We start from the raw sequence: 25,448 nt of genomic DNA on the forward strand, positions 1-25,448 counted from the left end.
TTCACTCTCAATGTACACACCAGTTATTCTTGTGGTTACTACCTACTTACTGGGAAGTAGCCCTTAAAGGTAAAAGGCCATGTATGGGCTTCTGAAAACCCTTTCTTCCCTCTGGGCATATTCAGGTCTTGAAGGCTTTCTTCTTTCAGTCTTTACTAAACAAATTAGATTTGGAGTCCTAGGAAGTAATGAAGTGGTAGAAGAAAGGAATGAAGAATGAGTTCCATGTTCTTTCCAAAGCCCTTCCTAGGAAAACAATAATTTATTACTCATTTTGGAATTCTGATTATGAGGAGAAACTCCCCAAAACTTAAGTGAATTATTTTGCCAGAGGACCTAAACAGTGCATCAAATTCCAAGTCAAATTGTTTCAAGTTTGTTACAGATTGTGTAGGTTCAAACCCTCCCTCCAACATTTCTCCTCTCCGTGCCTCAGTTTCTTTATCTATAAAAAAAGTTCAAAAATACTACCTACCTGATTGGACTGTTTAAAGGATTAAATAAGTTAATACTTATAAAGCACTTACAAATATTTTAAAATAAATTATATGATCCATACACCCATCCAGTGCAACAAGAACCGCCACCACAAGTCACAAAAGAAAATAGGTTCCCTGGCTTTCGGCTTCTTTATCCCTTATTAGGGCTGTGCTTTGTCCACAGGGGCACACTATGTTAGAACATTTGAACTTTACCAGAAAGGTGTTTGTATCTAATTTCAAATTATGAATTCCTGAACATCGGATGATATACCATTCTGCTATACACTCAGGGGCCCCTTAGAGTTTGGAGCGTGAGAGGCGTTAAGTAACTCCGTCCTGCGTATTTGCAAGGGGCTCTGACATCCAAGGAGCCGCTGAGAAACAGTTACTGGTATTGAGAAAAAGGGAGGTTAAGTCACCCTGAAAAAAAACAAAACAAAACTGGAGAGCTGCCTGCATTTCACTCTACTGCCTCTGGAAGAGGTGTGTTATCTAAAGTGCTTCCATCATGAATAATGATTGAGAAACTGCCTTTACTCTCCCGACTACTGTACTCCCAGGCAGAAATCCATGGGCTGGTGCCCACGGTGTCTATCTGGAACTTGGTTATCACACACGTTTAGAGCAACCCGTCCTGCAGCCTGAAAGGCAGCGAAAGGAAGGAGCCGGAATACTCCCGGTTAGCCGCGTTTCTAAGGTCAGACCCAACCAAACCCAGTACTTTTTCCGTGTCTGGTTCTTCAGGTCATTTCGGAATCGGCTACCTTTGTTTACATTTTGAGCTTGGCTCAGCACCAGAAAGCATCCGTGCTTTCTAAAAATAGAAGCATCTTGCATTTGTAGACGGTGCTGGGGGGAGCAAAGTTCATTCTCCTGGGTACGGGAGGACGCCTCCCCTGCAACACGTGCGGGGTGTGGCAAAACCTTTGAATAACAGGGGCCGTTTAAGTGAGGCGGGGGTTCGGGGAAAGGCGAGGAGGTTGGTGTGGGGCAAGCAAAGCGCGGAAGCTGTACGGGGATCCTTCTAGAAAGTGGGGTGGGAAAGGAGCTAGGGAGGGCGTGTGGAGGGAAGGGATCTGTGTCAGAACGTGCGTGTGAGCGGATACAAAACCCGAGAGAGGCGTGAGCAGCGCTGTGTGTGCGAGCGGGAGCGAGGGGCGCCGGCTCGGGGTGTGTGCGCCTGGGTGAGTGACACCGAGGGGCGGGCTGGCCGGCCGGCCGGCGGGCGGGGGCAGCCTACGAGGGGCGGGAGTGTCCCTGCGTGGAGCGGGCCGACCCGGAGTTGTGTCAGTGAAGGAATCTAGCCCGGGGGCCGAACCGGCTGCGCCCTCCGCCGCGAGCGCCGGCTGCGCGGGGCGAGCTCCGGCCGGCGCGCGGCCCAGGCAGCGGCTCCTGCTCCGCCCGCCCTCCGCGCCGCAGGGGCCGCCACCGTCGCCGCGCCTCCACCGGCGACCGCGCCCCCGATCCCTGTTCCCCGGCCCGGGACGGAGCGGCCGGCGCTCGGCACAGAGGTAAGCCCGGGATCCCCGGCCGCCGCCGCCGCCCCCTGGGACACCCTCCCCGCCAGCCCGCCGGGCCCGGGCGGACGCGGCGGGGCCTGCGCGGCCGGGACGGTGGCTGAGCCCGGGCCGCGCGATACGCAGCCTGGGCCGCCCAGCCCCAGCCGCCTCCTGGGGCGCTGGGTGTGGCCCCCCGCTCGGCGCCGACGCGGGCTGGCCGCGCGGACCGGACGCGGAGGTCGCCGTCCTTCCTTTCTCGGGCCGGCGCGGGCGAGCTAGCCGGCGGGCGGGAGGAGGCGCCGGGTGCGGCGCACATTCGCGCGCCCGGAGCGAGCGTGTGGCCGCCGCGCTCCGACGTGGACCCGCCCGCCCCGGATCTGAATCGGCCGCGGTCCCTCGCCTGCCCTCCCCCGCGCGAGCGTCCCCTTCCACCCGCCTGGCGGACGGAGACCCACCCCTTCCCGCCGCCCTCCCGCTCCGAGCCGCCTCCGCCGGCAGCGTCTCGCCCTCAATCGCCGCCCGGCCCGGGGGCCGCGGGTCCGGGGAAACCCGCGCCCCTTGGGCGCCAGGCGGGAGCAGGATGCGGCGACCCCCGGTGCCGGCAAAGTCGCTGCAGTTGCCCGCGGCGTGACAGGAGTAGATGCCGAGCGACCCGGCCGCGGGACGAAGCGGTCGCGCTGCCGCGTCTGGGCGGGCGGACCCGGAGTCGGCCGACAGCGGCCCGAGCCCAAGACAGCGGTGGCTCCGGAGATGCGAGAGGGTCTTCCCGCTCTCTCCACACGCTCGACTTTTCCGAGTCTTGGAAGATCGGCCCCGCTCTCTCCCACTCTGTTCGGCAGTTAATACTTACTGCAGACGTAGGAGGTGAAGGGCTGAGACTTTACCTGGACGGGGATGCGACTGAAACCTCCCATCTTCTCAACTGGAGGTTTCCACCTCTTGGGGGTTTGATGTGTGTGTTTGTGAACTTCCTGAGCCTTCAATTCCCAGCAGTCCGGGTTTTAGCAGATGCCAAGGTTTTGGAGACCTGACATGTAAAGATTCTTTCTGAGCAGCATTTTCCTTTGAGTGTATTACAGAATCTGTAGCTTGAGAGCTAGTGAAAAACCTTGAACTTCAAACACAGTCTCTTTCTTTACATAAAATATTATGTGTAATATTTTTCACTTGCTTATTTACATTTAAAAAAATGTTACATTAAAAACTTTTACCAGTCCTCTTGCAAGTAAGAAAAGAACGACTCTGAAATTTTAGAACCTATGCAGAGGAAGAGGCTTTATGCCAGTATTTAAAAGAGTAAGGTCGTGTAACCTTTATGACTGGTTTAGTTTGTCTTCAAGGAACGATTCATTGCCATTATGATTGATTTTGTTATCTAGAGATAAAGCAGATGTGCAATATGGCAGGGAAAAGAAGGGACAGGAAGTCAGAAATTGCTTCATTCTGGAAAAGAAATAAAGAATATTCAAGTAACAAATACAGTGACTTTGAAAGATACTCTGAAAGTGAAGTCTACAGTTGCTTTCTGGATAAAGTATTTGATTGGCCTTATAAAATTGTATCAACCAGAAAGCAGTGTGTTGTATGGGTGGGGGCAGTTTTTATCAAGTAATTGTAGTGTTTTTAAAAAATCTGTGTATGAAAATATTTGTTGGAGCTCTAAGTGGGGAAGAATCAACTTTGGGAATGATTTTCTATTTGGACAAGGCAAATACTGCTGCAGTCTCTAATTAGAGTTTTGGATTAAACTCAAGCTTTGTTAAAATCTATTTTATGGGGCAGCAGAACAAAAACTATGTCCGATTCTTTGTGTGGCTTTAAAAATACACACACACACACACACACACACACACACACACACGACTAGCTCCAAAGGATAATTTGCATAAAAATACAATCACTTGAATGCAGGGAATATTTAAGAGGATAGTAAAAAAAAGTCAACATCTGGGGAAGGAGTACATTAATTGGAAATTTTCTTTCTTTCTTTAATCCTTGCCTCTGAAAATATTAAATAATTTTCTAGGAATCAACTTAGTTTAAAGTACTTACTTAGGCAAAATGATCAAGACTCCTTTTGTATTCATTTTGTTTTAGGGAGCCCCCTAATGAAAGCCTTCAGTTGACTGTTTCTGTGCTTGCACTTATTTTCAAGTGGCCTTTGTGGGGATAGGTGTCTGTGGGCTTGTGAGGCTGCTTGGGCAACCTCTGTAGTGATCAGGAAAAGAAAATGCTTAGGCCACACCGTTTCAGTCTTTGATGCGCTGCCAATAGGAAGCATCTCAAAGACCTGCTTTGCCGTGCAAATGGAAATACTTTCCATCAGAAGTTAAGCTTTAGAAATGTTTCATTTTTGGTTCTAAGTTTTATCAGTTTCTCAGCCTCTGATCATAGAGTTGTGCTGTTGTTATCAATGAACATTCATTTATGGCTTTTGTGTTGAAGGCACCTAGGTGGTCTTCATCCTGTTTACCTTTACACAGCTTTAATCAGTGTCTTATGAGGCAGGACAAGAACTTTTGGTTACAGTTTGATAAATGGAAGTTGAGGTTGCTCATGGTAAGATCTAAGCTGCTACCACCTGTCTCGCCATATGATTAGAGTGGAGTGGGTTTTGTATTAGACAGACACTGCTTACTCACTGCTCCCTTGTGCTTCTTTCCCAGTCATCTTCTGTAGACCCTTTACTGTTATTTGACTGTGATAATTGAATCAGATGGCTGTTATAATTTTTGTACACAGAACAATTGCTTTCACAAGCATGACATAGGACATGAGGGCAGATACATAATATGGGCAGATTTAAGTGATGGAGTCTATTTATTGATCTCTGAATGATCGTGCATAATTCAGCCAATCAATTCATTCCATCACTGTTCTGTCTTAGAGTGTAATTACACAATTAGAATGTGATTTTCACGATAGAAACAGTTAAAAACCCAGTACACATGATTATAGAAGAAAAACAAACTTTTCTTTTTTCTTCCATTTTTTTGAAGTAGTCTGCTATGAAGGTGTTATTTCCTTGACACATCAAAATGGCTAATTTGGAGTTGTGATGATTGTTATGTAAATAGGCCATATGTTGAATTTCTATAGAAGTTTATTCGTTCAGTGTTGTGATAATGGATAGGATTCCCTAAGTACCATAACTAAGAAAAATAATCTGTGAGGATGCGTTTCTGTCTACTATTTATATCCTTCCCATTATTTTTGTTTAACAGCTAGAGTTTTTATTTTCTAATAAAAATATTCTTAAATGTGATGGTGTTATTTACCCTTATACATACAAATCTTTCTCTCTAGTCCTGACACAAACTCTATTCTCATTTATGCACCTGTTTAATAGTTTTCACGGTTGATGTCCTGTTGTTAGGCCAGCGGCTGCATGCCTATTAACTTTTTATATCCTCTGCTAAACCTCTTCCTTTCACACTGAAAAGACTTTTCTTTCCTTCATACTGTTAACGTTCTCTTCATCACCCAGACTGGAGACCTAGGAACCATCCCTGACTCTTCTCTCTCTCGTTCATTCCATTAGTAAAATCGGGCACCAAGTCCTGTTAACTCTTACTTTATAAGAGTTTTTCCGAGCCAGCTCCCACATTTCCTTGGCATTCCTCACTCCCCACACCCCGATAGCCCAGGCCCTCGGCCCTCCCTATTCTAGGATGATTATAATCTGCTACATCCCGTCTCTCTGTACTTGAGTTCTCCCCATGCTTCGCACTTCATCATATTAACCTTCCTAAAGTCTCTTCTCCTTAGAATTCTTATCCAAGGATTGTCTCACAGGAAGTCTGAGTTGTACTCAGATTTGTCTGATTCCAAAGCTAGTGCTCTTTCCACTAGTTCAAATTCTTTTTATGCCCCCTCCCCCTCCCACCACCTTTGGTCCAAGGTCTCAACCTGGTTTTTATTTTTTTTTAATTAATTAATTAATTTATTTTTGGCTGCGTTGGGTCTTCGTTGCTGCGCGCGGGCTTTCTCTAGTTGCAGTGAGTGGGGCCTACTCTGCATTGCTGTGTGCGGGCTTCTCATTGCGGTGGCTTCTCCTGTTGTGAAGCATGGGCTCTAGGCGCACAGGCTTCAGTAGTTGTGGTGCACAGGCTCAGTAGTTGTGGTTCGCGGCCTCTAGAGCACAGGCTCAGTAGTTGGGGTGCACGAGCTTAGTTGCTCTGCGACATGTGGGATCTTCCCGGGCCAGGGCTCGAACCTGTGTCCCCTGCATTGGCAGGCGGATTCTTAACCACAGTGCCACCAGGGAAGCCCCTCAACCTGGTTTGAATATACCTCACTCTTGCCCAAATTTTACTTACCAACCTTATTTTCTACTTTTCTAACGTGAACCTTCTATTCCTACTAATTGGATCTCACTGTCCTTCTAAGATGACTTTGTACCCTTTTGTTCATGCTCTCCCTTTTAGAATGTCTTTTCCTTTTTCCTCTGACCTAAGCACAATCTCCAAGTTAAGTCTGCTTGCCCTAATCATGTTACTCTCATTGGATTCTTCCTCTTCTGCCCTTTTGTCTACATCATTCTTTAGACCAATAGATACTCTCTTATACAATTGTGTTCACAATTCTTGCTTTCCCAACGAGATTGCAAGTCCCTGGAGGGCACTGATGTACCTTGTATGCTATCTTTGAACCATCTACAAGCTTTGGGCATAGCAAGCCCTTGATAAGTAGACCTATAGAATCAATAAACTAGAAAGGTGAATTTGTTTTTTTAAAGATGGGCTTTGATATTGCCTGTGTACTGCTCATCGCCATGTCTTCAGAGCCTAGCTTGCAGCTTGACACCTAGTCATGACCTCAATAAATATTTGTTAACAGAGAAATTAATGTTGACATTGGATAAAAGGGACAAGAGTTTGAAGGAGGCGTCTGTCAAGGAGTTTTTTCCCCATTTTTCTTCATTGGTTCTTATCAGCCTCTCCATTCATCAGCTGTGAGGATTCTGAGGCCTTGGCATTTTCCAGAGTTGAGGTACTGATGGAGGCTGGCAGTTGTGAGTTAGAATTAAGGAGGCTGTCATTATTTTAAGGTGGAGTGATGGGTCCCATTAGTTAGCAAAAATGAAAGGATTGAGGCCTTATGCCAGTATTTTATACATAAAACAATTAGAGTTATCAGTTTTATAAATATTCAGCTTATCGGCTCCAAAATCCAAGACTGTATTGCAGAGCTACCCAACTTTTTCATTTAAAAGCTTCTTGTACATTAAAAAAATAAGTCATCTGGGGATCCATCTAGGGATGAAAAGTGAGGTAGGGAAAAATTGCCACACCCATCATATTGTATTCAGGACAAAATTCAGTTCTTTCAACTTTTAATAAGTCTCACTTTGTACAAGGCACTGTTTCTGCCCGGAAGGAGTTTATAGTCCAGCAGGAGAAATAACACATGTATCTCAGAAACAAAGGTCTAAGAGAGCTCAGAAGGGAAAATTTCCTTCAGGTTGGAGGGCGATGGGGACCTTCCTAGAGTGACAGTTATTTGAGCTGATTATTGAAAGGCTTTGGGTCAGATTTCAATAGCTATTATTGGGAATATAGAGATGAGGGAAGGGCGGCAGGGTTGGGAGGAACACAGGCGAGGCATTCCAGGGTGTTTTGACTCTAACATCAGTCCTCTAATGTACTACCACTGCTTCAAAAGCTGAAATGCCACTAGGACTCTCCTGGGTACTGGTGGTCTGCAATGTTCAGTAATGAAACTTAGAGGAGATACGGAGACCTGAAATAGGTACTTTGGTGCCAAGTGCTGAACTGACCATGACATAAAGCGCAAAATAAGTCTTGTAAGCAGTATAACTGGTGCGTTTCTGGGTAGCATCCAACTGGCTTAGAATGCTTGAAGAGGTCTCCTGCAGTATGGAAACACCACTGAAGATGGAAACTTTCATAGTAATGTAAATAGGAAGAGGTCAGCACTGACTGTGGTCCCAAGTAGCCAGCCATCTGTGGGACACTGCCCAGTGATCCTAGCAGAGCTCAGTAAATGAGTCAACATACTGTTACAGTTCCCAGATTCTGATTCCGTGTAACTACTCCAGGGATTGTAAAACTAGGACCGACGGGTGTGAGTTTCAGGGAGACAGATTTGGGGTCAGTATAAGGAAGGTGGTCCTGTTATGGATTGTGCTAGCTCATGAGGTGGTAAGACCCCATGATTAAATGTATTTAAGCATGAGCTGTACCATATACCAGGCAATGTCTCAATACCTGCATCATCTCTGTTCTTCCTCAGAGCAGTGCTACTGCCCCCCCCCCCCCTCCCCCCCATTTTACCGACAGGCAATACTGAAGCCTAGGAAGGTTGAGTAGTGAGTACATTGTACAGCAGGTGTCAGCCCAGGCAGTTTGAGGGCAGCGACTGAATATGTACTGGATGAAGAAAGGATGCAAACGTCAGATGGCCGTTAGGATTTTTAAGGGCCCTTCCTAACGCTAGGATTGAGTCTTTAATTCTCCTTTCGGGATCAAGATGCTAATTGTTGCCAAGCACTGATTCATTAACAGCAGCACCCAATTCCTAGAAATTCAGAACAAAGTGAATACAATCATCGTCATCACCATGATGGCCACCACTTAGTGATCATCTCATTTAAACCTAACAGCTATCTTGCAAGGTAGGGATTATGTATCCTTTTAAGGAGGGGGCTCTAGGAAGTTACATAGCTTGATCAACCTGCAGAGTTGATCGGTGGCTTTTTTCTTACACCACCCTTTAGGGTAATTCGTGGTGATACGGGAAATATTTACCTATCAGTTCGGCACAGACACCGACCAATCAGAGAGGCCACCAGCTATATACCACGCTGTGGCTCTTCCCAGTGATGAACGTCCCCTGAGGTGATGTTGAGGCCAAGTCCAAAGAGATGTGAAAGATTTGGTAATATACCAAGACCACACGTCTGGAGCTCCAGAAAACTAGTGACTTTTTTCTATGTTCAGCGTTTATCCAATTTTATACATGATGTGTAGTACTATTAAAGAAAAAAAGCCTCCACCTGTAATTATATTTCACATATATTTCTAAATAAAGAAAAGTAGTTTTGCAATGGTCACGTTGTATCTTCCTTATAAATGGCAGGGCCTTCTTCCTCATTCCTTTTCTACCTTTTACTTTCCTCCAGTCAGAGGCTCATCTGTCTGGACACCATCCCCTCTTGCTTCCTCAGGCATCTTGCTCCGTGATCTCGCTTTCCTTCAGGGTCTCAACCAGCCTTCTCGCTTGTCTCATAAGCATTCATAAGCCTTTTCGTTCTTTAATAACAAGAGAAGTCAAAACAAGCAAAATCCCTGCGGCCCCTTCCCTGTCAGTCTGGTCACGTTGCATCTCCCTCCTGGGCTGAGAAGGCAGCTCCTTGAAGAACAGGTCTTCACACTACACCCCCACCTCCCCAGCCCTCTACAGCCCTGTCCTCTCATAATGGCCACGTCTGTCCTGCAGACCGCCAGATTCATTGGCCAGGAGTCTCTGGTGTTACTGATCACTACTCCTTGAAACCTTGCCCACCTGTTTTCTGAGTCATTCCTTTCCTGATGTCTTTCCTGTTGCCCAACTGCTCTGCATTAGACTTCTCTGCTGGTTCCCCTCCTCCTCCCAGACCTCGGTACCCTCTAGGGTTCCCCCTTCAACACTCTGCTCACCTCTTCTTTTCTTCTGCTACCACCTATATGCCATCGATTCCTAAATCTGCAACTCTGAACTCTTCTGACATCTGCTGCAGGTGTCTTAAACTCAGGGAGTTCAGAACTCTACTTCTGCAGCCAGCATATTCCTTCTGGGTTCTCTACCTCAATTGATGAAACCCACTTGACCAAGTTTAAACTCCGGGAGCTGTTCTAGGATCTCACTCTTTCTCAACCCTTACTTTTCATTGATGACTAAGCTGTGTAAAAACTGTCTTCTCAAACCCTTGAATCTGCGCTCACCTCTCTAGGCCATTACCACCACGACTGCCTAGGTTCAGGCCCTCATCACTCTCTTGAGGGTTACTGCAGTAGCCTTGTAACTGGTCTCCCTGCCTTCTGCCTGGCCTGCTTCCAACCCCTTCCCCACACTGCCGCCTTTCTAAAAGGCAAATTTGATCATGGACTCTCTGCTGCTTCAAATCTTTCAGCGGAGTCACTGTTTCTCCAGGATAAAATCTAAGCTCCCTAGCCTGGCACAAAAGCTCCTTTGTGATGTGGGCTCTCCCTTCGGGTGTGTATCAAAGTCTTCTCTGATGATCCTGGTCCCCACTGACTACCCCTGCCCACAGCATCCCTACTAAAGGAAGTGAGTTGTTACAGGAGAGAAACGAGAGGAGGGATGGGAACAGAGAAGAGATTGAAGAACTGTGCTGTCCAGGACCATGGCCACTAGCTGCCTGTGGCTGCCGAGCACTTGAAATGCACCTAGTCCAAACTGAGATGTGTTATGAGTGTGAAATACACCACAGGTTCAGACTTGGTATGCAAAGAGGAATGCAAAATAGCTCGTGAACAAATTTTATTGATTACATGCTGAGACAGTAACATTTTGGATATAATGGGTTAAATAAGATATATTATTGCAATTAATTTCACGTTTCTCTTTATCTTATTTTTTTTTAACATGGCTACTAGGAAATTTTGAACTACCTGTGTGGCTCGCATAATAGTCGTATTGGACAGCATCGTTATAGATCATCTCCTTGTTCCCAGTAGATGCATCCTGTGTGAGCCAAGCCCAGGAGATTTTTGAATGATTAAGTCAGCCCTACAGGTATAGAGAAGCAGCAGTTGCTCAGTTTCTTAAATCCACAGATATTAAAGTGCTTTAGAAAAGATTCAGAATCAGAGAGACAGATTGTGAAAACTACAGCCAGGAGTCCTTCATACAGTGTGCATGGGGCTAAAATCACGAGTCTGGCACATCTGTCTTGCCAGGCCCACCCAGTCACCATCAGGAGAGGGAAACAGGGATACCGTGTGCTACAGGGAGGACTTGAGGTAGACGGGAGGAGCAAGGGCAGGGCGAGTGGAGTCCCGGGAAGCCTCTTGCTTGTGAGGTACAGACAAAACACCAAGAGCCACGCCTAGGTCTCTGAGATTCCCCCATCCTGCCATGGACCCTTTCCCAGTGGGAGAAGTCCCAGGTCCTCCACTGTCTTGAGCCTCAATAATATGTACACGATAAAGCCATTGTGCATCAAACAAAATGACGTGACCAACAACTAGTACTCCTCAGTTATGCCTTAAGACACTGAGGACAGCAGTCTGTGGATCATTTGGCCCAGAAGGCTTGAGGAAGGTACACGGGCTGTCACAAGGACCCAGAAGATAATATGTCCTAAGAGATATGCAGACCTTTGTTTTCAAGTGGAAAAGCCAACCAGTGATGGGAAACCAGAGCTTACCAGGATGGAGCAGGAGGGAGAAACCTGGAGGTGATGGGAAGAAACCATGACTATCACGGGAAATATTCAGCGGAATCAGGTGCCGGTGACTCTGATAGGCAGTGGGACTCAGCGCCTCTCTCCTGGTGGTTTGTGTGCTGTGTCCTGTTGAGCCCTTTGGTTCTGAGAAGAATGCCCCTGGGCAGTTGTTTTGATTTGCTTTTACATATTAGGCATTAGTATAAGATTCTGGTAGGAGGAAAGGTTCTTATGCTAAAAATAAAAGTTTGAAAGTCATACCTGTACAGAGACTGGCCTGAGAAAGTGGTGACCACCCTGGTGTGGTGATGGCTTCCCCAGTTGCAGGATCTGGGACCAGTTCGGGCGCTTGGCAGGAGCTACAACTCCTTTCCACCTGCACCCGAGTGACTCTCCATTGGGTTGACCATGCAGTCTGTCTGGCCTTACCTGGGAAGCCACAACTGTCTCATTCTTGGGTACCACATTTTCACTTTGTGCCCCAGGTTCTCTCTCACATTTCCAAGTCCCTGATTTGAGGTCTTGTGTAGGAATCTCAGATTGCCTTGGGTAAGGATCCCATCACATATCTCCAAGCCTTCTTAAGCCAGTAGTCTTGCCTCTGAGCTACAAGCCCTAGAGTAAGCGCTTGCTGGTCCCTTTCAAGCTTCTACTAACACCTGCCAGCAATGGGCAGGAAACTCAGCTAGTTTAATAGGTATTTGTGGAATTGAAGAGCTTGCCTGGATACTGGCTGTTCCCTGATTCCAGACCCCTGACACCAGACACTGTTTGGCTGCCCCACTGGTCTCTGGGTCCCATTTGTACCACATGTGCAACTTGGGAGGGGAAGGGGAAGGCAAGTATAGGGCTGATTTTCCTACATTATGGTACATCCGCTTCTTTGTTCCCTGTGAGAAGGCTGGTCTTAAGTGTGGGCAAGAAAGGTGGCTGCCTTATGGTGTGATTTCAGAATCCATTCTACTCAAAAGGGCTTTTCATATATCAACACTCTCTCTTTCCTGCTCTCTAATATGCAAAAGCCTACATGATAAGAACTCTATTCTCTTTCCTAAGACCAGTATGGGTTAGAAGAGAAGGAAAACAGATTTGATTTGATAGTTGAAAAGCCTGGTTCTGACTCATGTAATTGGCTGGCTGTAATGAACTTGAGCCAATTATTTAATCTTCCTGAACCTCAGTTTTCTCATTTATGGAGTGAAATTAATAATACCTACTTGCCTTGTTATGATTTTTTTTTTAAATTTGTTTTATTTATTTATTTTTGGCTGCATTGGGTCTTCGTTGCTGCGCGCGGGCTTTTCTCTAGTTGTGGCGAGCGGGGGCTACTCTTCGTTGCAGGGCGTGGGCTTCCCATTGCGGTGGCTTCTCTTGTTGCCGAGCACGGGCTCTAGGCGTGCGGGCTTCAGTAGTTGTGGCACGTGGGATCAGTAGCTGTGGCTTGAGGGTTCAGTAGTTGTGGCTTGCGGGCTCTAGAGCACAGGCTCAGTAGTTGTGGCTCACGGGCTTAGTTGCTCCGCGGCATGTGGGATCTTCCCGGACCAGGGCTCGAACCCGTGTTCCCTGCATTGGCAGGCAGATTCTTAACCACTGCACCACCAGGGAAGCCCTGTTATGATTTTTTACGACTAAATAAAACAAGGTATAAAGTGCCCAGCATCAGGGCCTAAAATGCAATGCTATGAAAGTGGTAACTTAAACTGGTCAGACATGTGCTCCTTAGACTGAATGATTTTATAGACCCTTCCCTGAGACTGATAAGAAGGAGATAAGAAACCTGGGCCAGGAGGGCCAGAATTCAGCCATCCCTGGGTGAAAAAGGACCAGAAGGAAGTTGCCTCCACATTCTGCTTAAGGCCCGTCCTGCCTAATGGTTTGCATTTGTGAAAATATTCGTCTGGGATTATGAATACAACACGAAGCCATGGAAAAAAAGGCATGTTTACATCCTCTCCAGGGTAATATAAGAATAAACAAAGCAAGTTTTTGAGTCTCTGAATAGTCAGGTGCACTGCCATCAAAATAAACTTTTATTTCTATTCTTTGCTGATAAATTATAGATAAAGGAAGCCACTAAAATACCCTGAAAAGGAAGGTTCATATACAAATTAGATACCAGGGACAGATTTCACACTTACTTTGTAGGAGCCATTCTTTCCTTAACTGTGGGTGTTTGGGAAGTTCTTTTATTGTAGCCTTTGTTGCTTACAAGAAAGGGGGAAAAGCTTTAGTATACTCAGGAGAGAATGGTTTTGATCGGAGGCAGTGTTGTTCTCAGTGAGGGCTCACTTTCCTATATTGTAGTGCTTGCTAATACATAACCGAGAAAACCCATAAACAGCAGTAAGATAGTCTGATCTGACATACTGCCACTTATGATCGACCTGTGTTTATTACAGGAACGTGGGCAGTCCTATACTTTTTAAAGGGGAAAGTGGAAGATGTTATGCTGGCTACTGTGACTGCTAATGTCCTGATCTAGAAGGTCTTTGTCCTTTCTCATTCATTTCTCCTGTGATGTCTGAATGGTGGACTGGATTCAGTACATGCAGGGGGCTGCCAGTGACTTCCTGGGCTCTTGATGTAATCTCGATCGCCCCACTGCAATACCACAGCCTCAGTATAGTGTCATATTCAACCTGAGAATACTCAAGGAGAGAGGATAAACCTACTACCTCTAAAATTAAAAATAAAAGCATTAAAAATAGTATTTAGTGCTGGTTTGTGGCACTGAATATATAAACTCATTTATTGTTCTGGTAGTCCCAGAGCAAGAACTGTTGCAGTTGCAATGGGCGATATCAACTAAGGTTGTCATGACAACATTAATTTATCATTTCCAAACTTTGGTAGGATTTCACCTTCTGAATCTCCTGGATTGTCTTTAAATTTATAGTTATTTCTCATTTATTAAGGCGAGGCATATTTAGCTATTGCTTACATAAATGCACTGAGTATCTTCATGAAATTTACTGATGTGAAATTAGAAGCATAGAAGGTGGGGACTGGAAAGAGAGAGTGGATGCTGTGGTCTGACGGTCCCCCCAGAAGCAGGAATCCCTTCCACAGTATCCCAGTCAGCCAGCTGCCATTCGAACCCTGCCAGGAATGAGGTGGTCACAGTTTTGTGACACTGAGGACCGCTGCCCATGGTAGCCTGCAGTGCTCCTAGATCTTGAGCCCCTTTAGATTTGGACCTTGTCTCATTTGTGGTTGGACCAATACTCATTATCACGCACATCAGATACTGAAATCTGCCTCCCTGTAGCTTCCCTGTTCATCTCCTATCGCCCTTCGGAGTGCCACAGAATAGTCATGCACCTGAGTGTGGTAGGTCTTCACATATTTGACCATCGCTATTGTATCTCTTGTTCGAAGTCTTCTCTTTTCAGGCTTACGTGGTCCCAGTTCTTTTGGCTGAGATTCGCCATCCTGTTAACACTCTAGTCGCCCACCACTCTGCCTGTGCCATTTTAAAAGCGAGGCATCTTGAACTCAACACCCTGCTCCTGAGTTCTCTGAGTGGCGGAGGACACACGGCTACAGCTAACTCCCCATCCAGGGCACCTTCTTTTGCTGATCTAGTCAGATCCTGTGTTGGCCTCCATTTTAAATGAGGGGCAGCACGTTGTTAGTTTATATCCAAAGTCAAATAAAACTTCCCAGTCTCTTTCTGGACAACCCCTACAAAGCCAGCTCTCCCGTATTCTGTATCCGTGCAGTTAACCTTGGGAACACACGTAGGGGACTTTACCTTTATTCTCGTTACATTTTGTCCCTTTTCGGCAAATCATTTTTCCTCTCCATCAAGACAATTTTGAATTCTAATTTCTAAAAGTTCAATCTCTCAGTGGTACATTTTTCACTTATTTGTCAATTATACTTTTTGAGAAAGGTACTTCCTCTGTCATTGATAAAATGTGGACCAAGACAGGCCAAAGAGAGAGCCCTGTGACTTTCTACAAGAGACTTTTTGACATCCATACATGAATTTTGTTAGCTGTTTTTTGTTTCTTTGTTTGAACTAGTTTGATCATCTTGCACTCGTGTTTACTTTCTTGCCCCCAAGCTGTCTAAGAGGATACAGTTAGGAAAGACTTAGTCAGATGCCTTAGTGACACTATCCTTATTGATCCACTTATTGCCAGTCATAGAACTATATTACGAAATGAAACGAGATGAATTGGAGTAACTTTTAGATTGCATTCATTTTTCTTTTGAAAAGTTTACTAAAAAACATATGTAAATATTTTTAATTTATTAAAAAATAATTTTGTAAAGTAAATTCATACTTCACCTATAATTTCAATTCACATGAACTTGTTTGGTTCAAGGGAATTGCTTTTTTGTGTATCATTCAGTTCTCTTTATGGAATCATTGCTTTGGAAACTAATTGGTGGTGGGACAGGAAATCACTCCTTAGGTGATACTAGGTGTCACTCCAGCACATCATTATACTCACATCTCCTGGGACAGACAGTAATCAGGCTGAATCATGTCCAAATAGCATGCTGGAGTCTATGTAAATGGCTCTATGACAGTTTCACTAACTGTGACCATGACAGAGAATGCACTGATGGCATCATGTCACTAATGGATGTGTTTTCTCTAAATGGAAAATCCTGTATTATTCAAAGAGGGTTTTTTTCCTTCTCACACAAACTCTTTGACTTTAATATTAATATCAAATGTCTGTAACTTATACATATGGTGTTTGTGTACTATGTTTTGTTTTACTCGTGTACAAAATAGTCTTTTACATGCTTTTTACCTTGGACTCGATGGAAAGAAAAAATAATTTGAAAGAATAGTAGCACGAGGAACTCAAATCTGTAATAAGTCAAGGAATAAACTCATGCTTCATGAAACTACTACTCTTTGGTAGTGCTTTAGATTTTACAAAATACTCTCACAAGTTTTTTTTTGAAAAACGTTTTTGCTGACTGTAAAAATAATTGCATACTCGTTGAATTTGGAAAAAATACTGAAATGGATAAAAGAGAGTTAAAAGTCAGCTAAAATTTCACCACCCAGAGATTGTCATTGTTAGTATCTGGTGTGTTTTCCTTCCAGACATGGATGTATGTGCGGTTGTGAGTATGCGCATACGTGTGTGTGTGTGTGTGTGTGTGTGTGTTTAAACTAGCTTCATGGTGGACCTAGGCAGTTTGTACTGAGCAATCAGTGTGACATAGTAGTTAAAAGTGCTTTGGAATCAGACACTTGGAGATTTCAGTCCTGGCTATGCTACTCATGTAGTGACTGTAAATTGCTTAAACTATCAAAACTTCAATTTCTACTTCTATAAAATAGGGATAATAATAGTATGTATCTAGTAGGTTTATTGTAAGAATTAATAAAATAATGAATGTAAAGTACATAGCATGGTGCATGCCTCATAGTAAATGCTCAGTAAATGTGAGCTATTATTGTTATTATACAGGTTTTCTTGTCTGTTTTCCTCACTTAAATTCTAGGGTAGCAATTTCTCTTGTCAAAAAACATTATTTGAGAAATATTTGGAATGACTGCATACATTTCAATATATGAATATACCTTAATGTAATCATTTCCCTATGCTTAGACCATTTCCAGTTCTTTGCTGTCATAAAGAGCACCACAGTTAATATCCTTTACATTTTTTTTGTGCGTAGACAACAAAATGAATTACTAATGGCATTTTACAGAGAGGCAGAAAAAAATGATCAATTCTTTAGTATCTCCTTAATATGCCAGGTTATATGCTTGGTTTTTTAATCTCAAAATTCTCATTTAACTCTTCCACAACCCCGTTGAGGTACATCTGTTACCCCTAATTTTGGATGAAAAAGCTCTGAGGGGAGACAAGTAGTTTGCCCAAGGTCACAGAGATAGTGGTGGTAGAGAATGGTATTTGAAACCAGCTGTCTGATTTCAAAGCTTAAGCTTTTCCATTCTGGCAGGCAGTTCATGCCTATCTTTTTAAGGCTGGCGGAATGAATAGTTACCATTGTGCTTTTCACAAAATGTCACTTGGTGCCACATAAAAGATAGGACACTTGGCTGGAACTCTTGGCTTACTCAATATAGTACCTCTTGTGTGCGTATGTTCTTATATGTTTTGGAATCAAGCCTCATTAAAATAAGGTGCTAACTAAAGGAAATCAAACATTGGTATGATTATTTAATGAAAGCAAACCTCAGGGAAGAAAACATTTATTTAGTCAAAAACACAAAAGTCATCTTTGTTTTAGTTGGAGGGACTAGGCCAGAATTACTTATCTCCCTAGGAATCAGAGTATTTCACACAAATCAGTATAGGAATTAAACAATAACAGCCAAAGTAAATTCATGCTGTCAAAAAGGATTATAAGTTTCATTACTTGTATATTAGGGGTTGAAAGGAAAAATCTTTAGCCTTAGTTGTAAGATGCTACATCAGGAAAGGGCTGTAACAATTGCTGTAGGTATAAGTATAGGTATAGGGGAGACATAACATTTACTGGGACAAACCCCCAATGAATTATTTGGTGAACTGACAGGTTGTCTTTAAAAAGTCAGCCATTCGGAACATTTATCTTGGCAGCTCTCAAATCTGACTCACAGTGTGTAGTGTGGCAGTCAATTTTTGAAGGAAAAATGCATAATTAATATGAAAATCAAGGTATAAGGTATTGCCAGTCAGTACCCAACACACAGTTTCTTAGAACAAAGGAGCAATTGAAGTTGTCTTTTAATAGGGTAATCCTGGTTTGTCATTTTGTAGGTTTCAGTTCTTAGTAAAAATGAAAGGAAAAAAAACCCCTAGTAGTAATATTTCCTATCCAAGAGCTACTTTGTTGCAGAGCTTATACCCAACTCTTGTCTAGTCAAGAAAGTTATCTTTGGTTTTTGAGTTCTTGAATTTTCATAGCCCTTGAGCTTACACATTTGCCTTAGAAGTGTCCCAATTTTCCTTCAGTCATTTTAGTTCTTACAAGGGAGAAACGGTGTCCGTCGTAGCCCAATGACTAAGAAGGTTTGTATCGACACAGCACACCCACCAGCTTGGCCCGTGGAGAGTACGTGCCCCAACGTGGTTTGCAGGTGGGAAGGGCCCAGCGAGTTCAGTTTGGGCTTGCTGCACAGCTAGTGAGTAGCTAGAACTGTGCACAAGACAATGGGCTGTGAATCTGTGGATTGGATCCGAGATGTGGCTCCATCCAGCGCTCGCTCCGTAGCTGTCTAACGCTGGGCAAAGTGCTTTACTGTCTCTGAGCCTCGGCTCGCTCTGCTCTCACACAGAGATAATGACTCCTGCACAAAGGTCATAGGGAGGATTAAATGCATTGAGCAAACCTGGTGGGTGAACTCAAAAGTGCTTTCATGGTTAGCTCCCAAGTTATTAATTAATGGCCACAGGTCATGCCTCCCAAGGAGAAGCCGATTTACCATTTAAAATATTTTCAAATGAATAATGGGAATATTTGTAAAATATATGTAAAAAGACACCACTCCTGGGGCTAACCTCACCAGACCCTCCCTCCTAACTCTTATACTCTATCCAATAATAAAGGGACAGGCCCTTTCTTTGCCCAGGAAGCCCCCAGTGCCCAGCGAGCTTGGCATCTCTCAGAGCTTAACTACTCACTCCCGTGGCACATCCCTCGATGAGGGAAGGAAGCCCTTGGCATCAGTAGGTGGTTCCTTTGAACACAGTACAGACCTTTATAAAAATAGCCATTTAGGTCTATTTTGTTGTTCCAAGATAGAAGCAAAACTTGTATATTTGATGCATTATTTTAGCTTTCAACTAAAAAAAGGCTCACAATGAAAGACTATCAGATAGAAAAGCATATTCCAACAGGGTTGCATTATAAACAATTATAGGAAACTCTTTATTAAAGCAATCATTTTGCCAAAGGGGAGAATGAAAGAGAAGAAGTTAGGAATTTTGACACTGGACATCACGCATACTTTTCTGAAGTCTCCTGTGGTTTCCCCCCAGCCCTGGTAATGTAGGCAAGGGCTCAGAAACTGCTTTTAAGTCTGGCTGCCAGAGAGTCAATCCCACCCCAGGGGCTGCGCTCATTCCCTTTCGCCCGGGGCTGCTGCCGGCTAACCTTCCTGCCCTTTCTCGCCTCCCAGGTGGTCGTGGTGGCCCTTTCTGTCTGTCCTTTAAAAGGACAGGATTTGTTCATTGGCCACCCCAGCTTGGGCTCACTGTAGGACCCTTATGAAGGTGCTTCAGGTACTTAATGACTGAAATGTCTCTGTGGCATTCCTCGGAGATTGGCGGGGTGTGGGTAATCCAAGTGCTGGATGTTTTATACAAACCCCCATGAACACTTAGAAGTAGGGAGCCAACAGAGGGCCCGCGGAGCCCCGGACTCCTTGAGCCGGCTAGCTGGGAATGCTGACCCTGCTTGCCATACTCATCTTGAATCAATTTCTAAATTTTGTTTCTCCTTCTATGCAGGAAACTATTCTGAATTTCCCTTATTTGCTTTGGTACCGCATTTCATTCAGCTCATTTCTTCATCAGCTATTTTTTGAGCGTCTGCTCTGTACTAGGCAAAGTGAGAGGAACAAAAAGCAATCAAACATTGAAAAGGAGAGAACAGTTCACACCTCAGGTAGAAAGCAAGATATGCCTCCAGGGTTGAGAGAGAGGGAGAGGTTAAGTACATAATGATTTTTTTTTTTTTTTGAGCTGTACTTTCTACAATAAATTGTACTGCCTAAAAATCTATACCAGTATTCATTTATGTAGCAAATCCCCTTGTAATGAGAAGTCCTGTTATCTATGACTGGGACAAGCATCATTTAGAACACAATTTCAGGGCAGCAGAAGACTTTGGACAGTCCCTTGGAGTCAGTTGAAATGGAATTTGACCTATATATCAAGCTTTTCCTTGATATTTTTCATTTCCATGTGTCAACAAATACTTGACTTGATATTAAAGCCAGTTAAATCCATATTTCTTGCTGTAGTCATGTACAGCAACATATAACCAAGGGCAATATACCCCCACCAGCCATATTTTGTTAAATACATGTATTTTATCATAAACCTACTTGACTGAACTACTTGCACATGAATAGGATGAAAATATCAACATAACTACCATTAAAAAAAAAGAAGGGGCTTCCCTGGTGGCGCAGTGGTTGAGAATCTGCCTGCCAATGCAGGGGACACGGGTTCGAGCCCTGGTCTGGGAAGATCCCACATGCCACGGAGCAACTGGGCCCGTGAGCCACAATTACTGAGCCTGCGCGTCTGGAGCCTGTGCTCTGCAACAGGAGAGGCCACGATAGTGGGAGAAGGCCCGCGCACCGCGATGAAGAGTGGCCCCCGCTTGCCGCAACTAGAGAAAGCCCTCGCACAGAAACGAAGACTCAACACAGTCATAAATAAATAAATAAATAAATTAATTAATTAATTAATTAAAAAAAAAAAAAAGAAAAGCCAGAGAATCTCTGATCTAGTCCCTCGCCCTTCATTTAAGCAATCCCATAATTTATTTTGCTCACTTTCATCATAAGGAATGACAATATGGAAAAGATCTTGATTGTGGTAGCTGTGGTTTCTTTCTCTTTTCTCTAAAGGGTTCACTGTAACCCATTCTCCCAACTCCCATGCCAACCAGAGGATTTCTGAACACAGCCGCAAAGTGGCAAATACCAGTAAACCCGAGAGTCTCAGACTATAGGAATCTAATCAATGTGATGAAAGGGAGAGTGAGGTGGAAGCCTCTTACTTACTCTTTTTCTGAACTTTTAATTGTTAGAAAATTTCTGAAAATTACGTAGTAAAAACTCAGTGTTTCCATAAACAAATGGCCTGAAGCATCAATTTATAAACACCAGCAAATTTATTTACTGTTATCAGAAGAGCCTAACTTCTCTTGACTGTGTACTACAAATGGAAGAGTGACTGTCATTTATTGGGCTCCTACTCTGTGCTAAGCATTTACAATATCTCACCTCTAGTAGTCAAAATGATGCTTTAAGCATGTATTATTATTTCCATTTCATGTTCAACTTCGGCTGCTGAGTAACTTATCTGAGGGCACCAAGCTAGAAAGGGTATAAGCAGGGATTTGAACCCAAGTTTGTCTGATTCCAAAGCCTTTTCACTTTTTACATCAGGTATCTTGAGAGTGTAAAAAGATTTTTTTTTTTCAAATTGTTAAAGTTACATGTTCTCATTATAGGAAGTTTGGAAAGCAGACAGAATTATAAAGAAGAAAAAAATCACTCATAATTCTTCACCCCGGGGATGATCGCTACTAAAATTTTATTTTATTTTTCTTTCTAGGCTTAAGAAAGCTATAATTTATAATTTATATATCCAAGAGTTCCTCGGAGTTGTCATCCTTGAAGTTTATTCATGTTTTCTAACAATGTTGCCATTGCTTAAAACATTTTTGGAGCCAATTTAGGAACTAAATTCTCTGTAGACTCCCATGCACTGGGTACTTTGGTAGAGACATAGCAAAGAGGGTGTATCCATTACCTAAATACCTGTCAAAATAATACATTTTTATGTTCTACCTTTTTGTGCCTTCTAAAATTATACGCTGCAAATATTTGACCATCCTGTAAAGAATACCGTCATTGCCCTCTCTAAGAACCATAAACATCTTCTGCGACTTCAATTGTGGTAGGAGATGGAATTTACCAAAATGCTACTTCCTCCCATGTCAAAGATTGATGGACATTTTGGGTTATGTTTAAAAGTCTTTATTAAAAATTAAATCAATAAATGTTTAATGTCTCATTTGACAACTCATGTTATTTGTTACATTGTCCACACAACAATGTTTGCCTTTTGTGGTACATACAGAAAATCAAAGAATTGTTTTTGTCAAAAGTTTGAAAAGCACATTTTAAAATCAATTTCTTTTTAATGGAAGTATTATACTCACTGAATTATTTCCCTCCAAGGAGTTTCTGTAAAAGCAAATATATCTTAAGTGTGATGTAAAGTCGGTAGCATCTTTTGTTGAAGTGCTTCGCAAAGAAGCAGGCACGCATGCGCACTCACACACACATACATAAAAGATCGCTATCAAAATGGCCATTGGTATACTTTATCAAAGTGAAGAAAGTCAAGTAATTAAGTGCCAGCTGAGTTCTCATCTCTTTGGTTTATTGCACACGACACTATTACTTTCAGAAAACAAACCTAACCCTCAGCTCAAGCATCTCCCTGGTTGTCTGGCTTCTGCCTTATTTTTCACAGACATTCTTATCTGCCCCATAAGGTTAGCATGGCACCCCCTTCCCAGATTGCTGGGCACCTGGGACACCGGGACCCTGGGTCCTAAGATTGGTGCAGAGTTCTTCGGGGCCACACCCAGGGCTCCGATGGCGGCCCACCGGGCATGCGCCGGTGTCCTAAGGGCTGCCCTCTTCCCTGGTCTTCCGATTGCCGAGATTTCCTGTGGTAAGACTTCATCGTGCTCTCCGAGCTCATTACAAAGTGTAGGCTTTGTCTTGTGTTTTAATCCTGGGCACTATTCACAGTGCCTGGCATTGTGTTCAGTCAGTGTGTTAGAGAAATGAAGGGTTACAATATATTCTCGCAGAAATGGACTGTTCGGAGGAAAGGTAGTCTGATTACAAGAGAGTCAGAATAGAATGGTGGATTCGAATCTCAGGGCTTAAGAGCCTCTAGGTCAGTCCTCTCACTTAAAGATGAAAACCGGAGAGGTCACCTGACTTGGAAAAGGTCACCTAGAGAGGTCCTGTCCCGTCCTTCCGGGTGCTCCCTCCTTCCCTCGTTCCCCGGTTGTTTCCTGGAGGTTGAGCTGACTTTGCAGGATCAGTGACCAGAGCATTTGAAGCCCCACGCGGTGTTTAACAGAGCAACGGATGCAGAGGGATTCTCAGGGAACACTTGAAGAGATTGTTGACTTAGCGAGTCATTGCCTGGTTGACTTAGGAGCCCAGCACCTGTCTCTGTGCCTAAGTGGTTACTAGCTGAATGGTGAGTTCCCTGGGCTTGTGTGGATATTACAGGCTATGTTTTGGAAAGGAGATCATTACAGAAACAATAATAATAATAATAATAACAGTAACTAACATTTATTTGTGATAAATTAGGCAGAATATCCCTGTGGTTTTAGAGTCTGGGCCCTGTGGTCAGATGGTCACAGAATCCCAGCTCCATCACTTGCCTCGTATATTTTTATGAGACAGGTGCTTTCGCCTTTTGGTGCCTCATTTGCTACATCTGCAAAATGCCAGTGGTAATAGTGCCTACCTCAGAGTATCGAAGAGTTAACCCATTGAAGCCCTAGAACAACGCCAAGCACTTTGTAAGAAAGTAATAAATGTTAGCTGTTGTGGTTATTAAAATATCACTACTGTGTGTGCCAAATTCATTGCACAAATTATATACTATCCAGTCTTCCCAACATCTCTGTGAGGAAGCTACTATTATTGATATTGTCTCCCATTTTACAGTTGAGTAAACTGAGGCTTTAAGTCACAGGTAAGACCCAATTCCTTGTCTGCCTGACTCCAGAGCCTGTGCTTGGGTGTGGGTGTGAGGGAGATGAGTGGTGTGGCTTTGAAATGTGAGATCTGACTTCCCAAATTTCTTTTTTTCCCTAGAGCACTCCAGACCCTGACCACTGTCAGGAATATCTCCGCGGATTCCCAGGTAAGTAGAGATGATCCCTCCCTTCTCTGTGTCCTCTGTCCTCCTGCTGCCCACATGGCTGGCTGCCCCCTGCACCTGCAGCTGACTCCCACGGGTCTTGTCACAGTCTGTCAGCCTTTCAGGATTGTAGCACCAGAGTGCTCCTGTATAGGTGTACAGACCGAAGAGACAAGTCGCTCATGATGGGGTGGGGGATGGGGGATGAGGGATGGGGGATGGAGGCAAGGAGCAGAGGACTGAAAGCAATCCTCCCCCACCCACCTGTGCCTTCTCCACCTACATCACCTACATCGACGTTTCTATGGATTTCTGTAGTTTCATGCATGCGAAATACCTCAAAGTACCAGGGGAAAAAAGCCTTTATTTCTAGAGATCGTTGTGTTGTAGAAAGGAATTATGGTTAAGAGTGGTGGGCTCTGGGGCCAGACTACTTGGCTTTCCCTCCTTGAAGTGATAACCATTTTTGCTGCTGTTGAAGAACTTGGGCCAGTGAATCTGGAAGTCTGGCTCGCAGTCTTCAGTGCTCACTCAGCGTTGAGTGGGAGTGGAAGGACACAGACTTTTGAGCCAGGCAGCCTGGCTTTGCATCTTGCTTCTGCTGCCTAGTAATTGTATGGTCTCTGCATGTCACCTGCCTCTCTGAGCCTCAGTTTCCTTCCCTTTAGTATGGGGATGATTATACCCATCTTGCAGAGTTGTTGGGATATTTCTAGCTCATGTATGTAAAGTGGACTATGTAAGATTGACATTCAGTTAAATGGTAATTATTATTCTTATCAGTTATTGGTATTTGACTGGGTTCATCACAAGTATTTGTTGGAGGGGAAGCATGTTGTTCTTTTTCGTTCCTCATACTTTACAAAAATATTTTTATTTTTATTTTTTCTCCCCAGCAGCCTTGCTTGTTTAAAGTAATTTGCTTAGCAAGCCATTTTTCACTGTGAAAAGATCATCTCTGGTCTAGATCCTGTCAAATGATTGTAAATTCCAAATTGAAGTAGTCCAAAATAATGAGGTCTTATTGCACCTGGATGTTTCCATGAATGTTTAAACTTGATTCTTTTTACATAACCCTGAAACTTCAGCAGTAAGATGACTGTAACTTTTTGAAAAGAGCCATTAACGTTGGTGGGAGTTGGTTGTTTTCCGTGAATGCAATAGAATACTTTACTTCCTCATATCTGAAATCTGAATCACCACGAAAACATTTTCTTTATTGTTGTTCAAAGAGAATTATTATGGCAACTACTGGTGGATTCCTCCTCTCTCTGTCTCTCTCTCTCTCTCACACACACACACACCCCTTAGTTTTTCCTTCACACACACACACACACACACACAGCTTAGTTTTTCTTTCCATTAGGCAACTGAAGAGTTACTATGTAAATTCTGGCAGCCTTCTCCCCATCAGACAAGCAAGGGC

At 43.9% G+C, this 25,448-nt stretch overlaps 1 protein-coding gene across 4 annotated transcripts in view; it reads left to right on the forward strand.

Annotated features, from left to right (window-relative positions):
* The first annotated feature begins 1,157 nt into the window (after nucleotides 1-1,157).
* The window catches only part of SPATS2L (spermatogenesis associated serine rich 2 like), a 171,330-nt gene continuing 147,039 nt past the window's right edge, over nucleotides 1,158-25,448 (forward strand). Inside the window, exons 1-2 of one of the 4 annotated variants that reach the window (XM_059928425.1) lie at nucleotides 1,158-1,179; nucleotides 23,977-24,025. The gene's annotated coding sequence lies outside the window, so the exon portion shown is untranslated. Of the gene's footprint in view, nucleotides 1,180-1,549; nucleotides 1,667-1,854; nucleotides 1,994-23,976; nucleotides 24,026-25,448 lie in introns of those variants that run through there. The other 3 variants (XM_059928424.1, XM_059928423.1, XM_059928428.1) reach the window with 3 other exon arrangements.

The sequence above is a fragment of the Balaenoptera ricei genome, chromosome 7 (assembly GCF_028023285.1).
Source record: "Balaenoptera ricei isolate mBalRic1 chromosome 7, mBalRic1.hap2, whole genome shotgun sequence".
NCBI classification, from domain to species: Eukaryota; Metazoa; Chordata; class Mammalia; order Artiodactyla; family Balaenopteridae; genus Balaenoptera; species Balaenoptera ricei.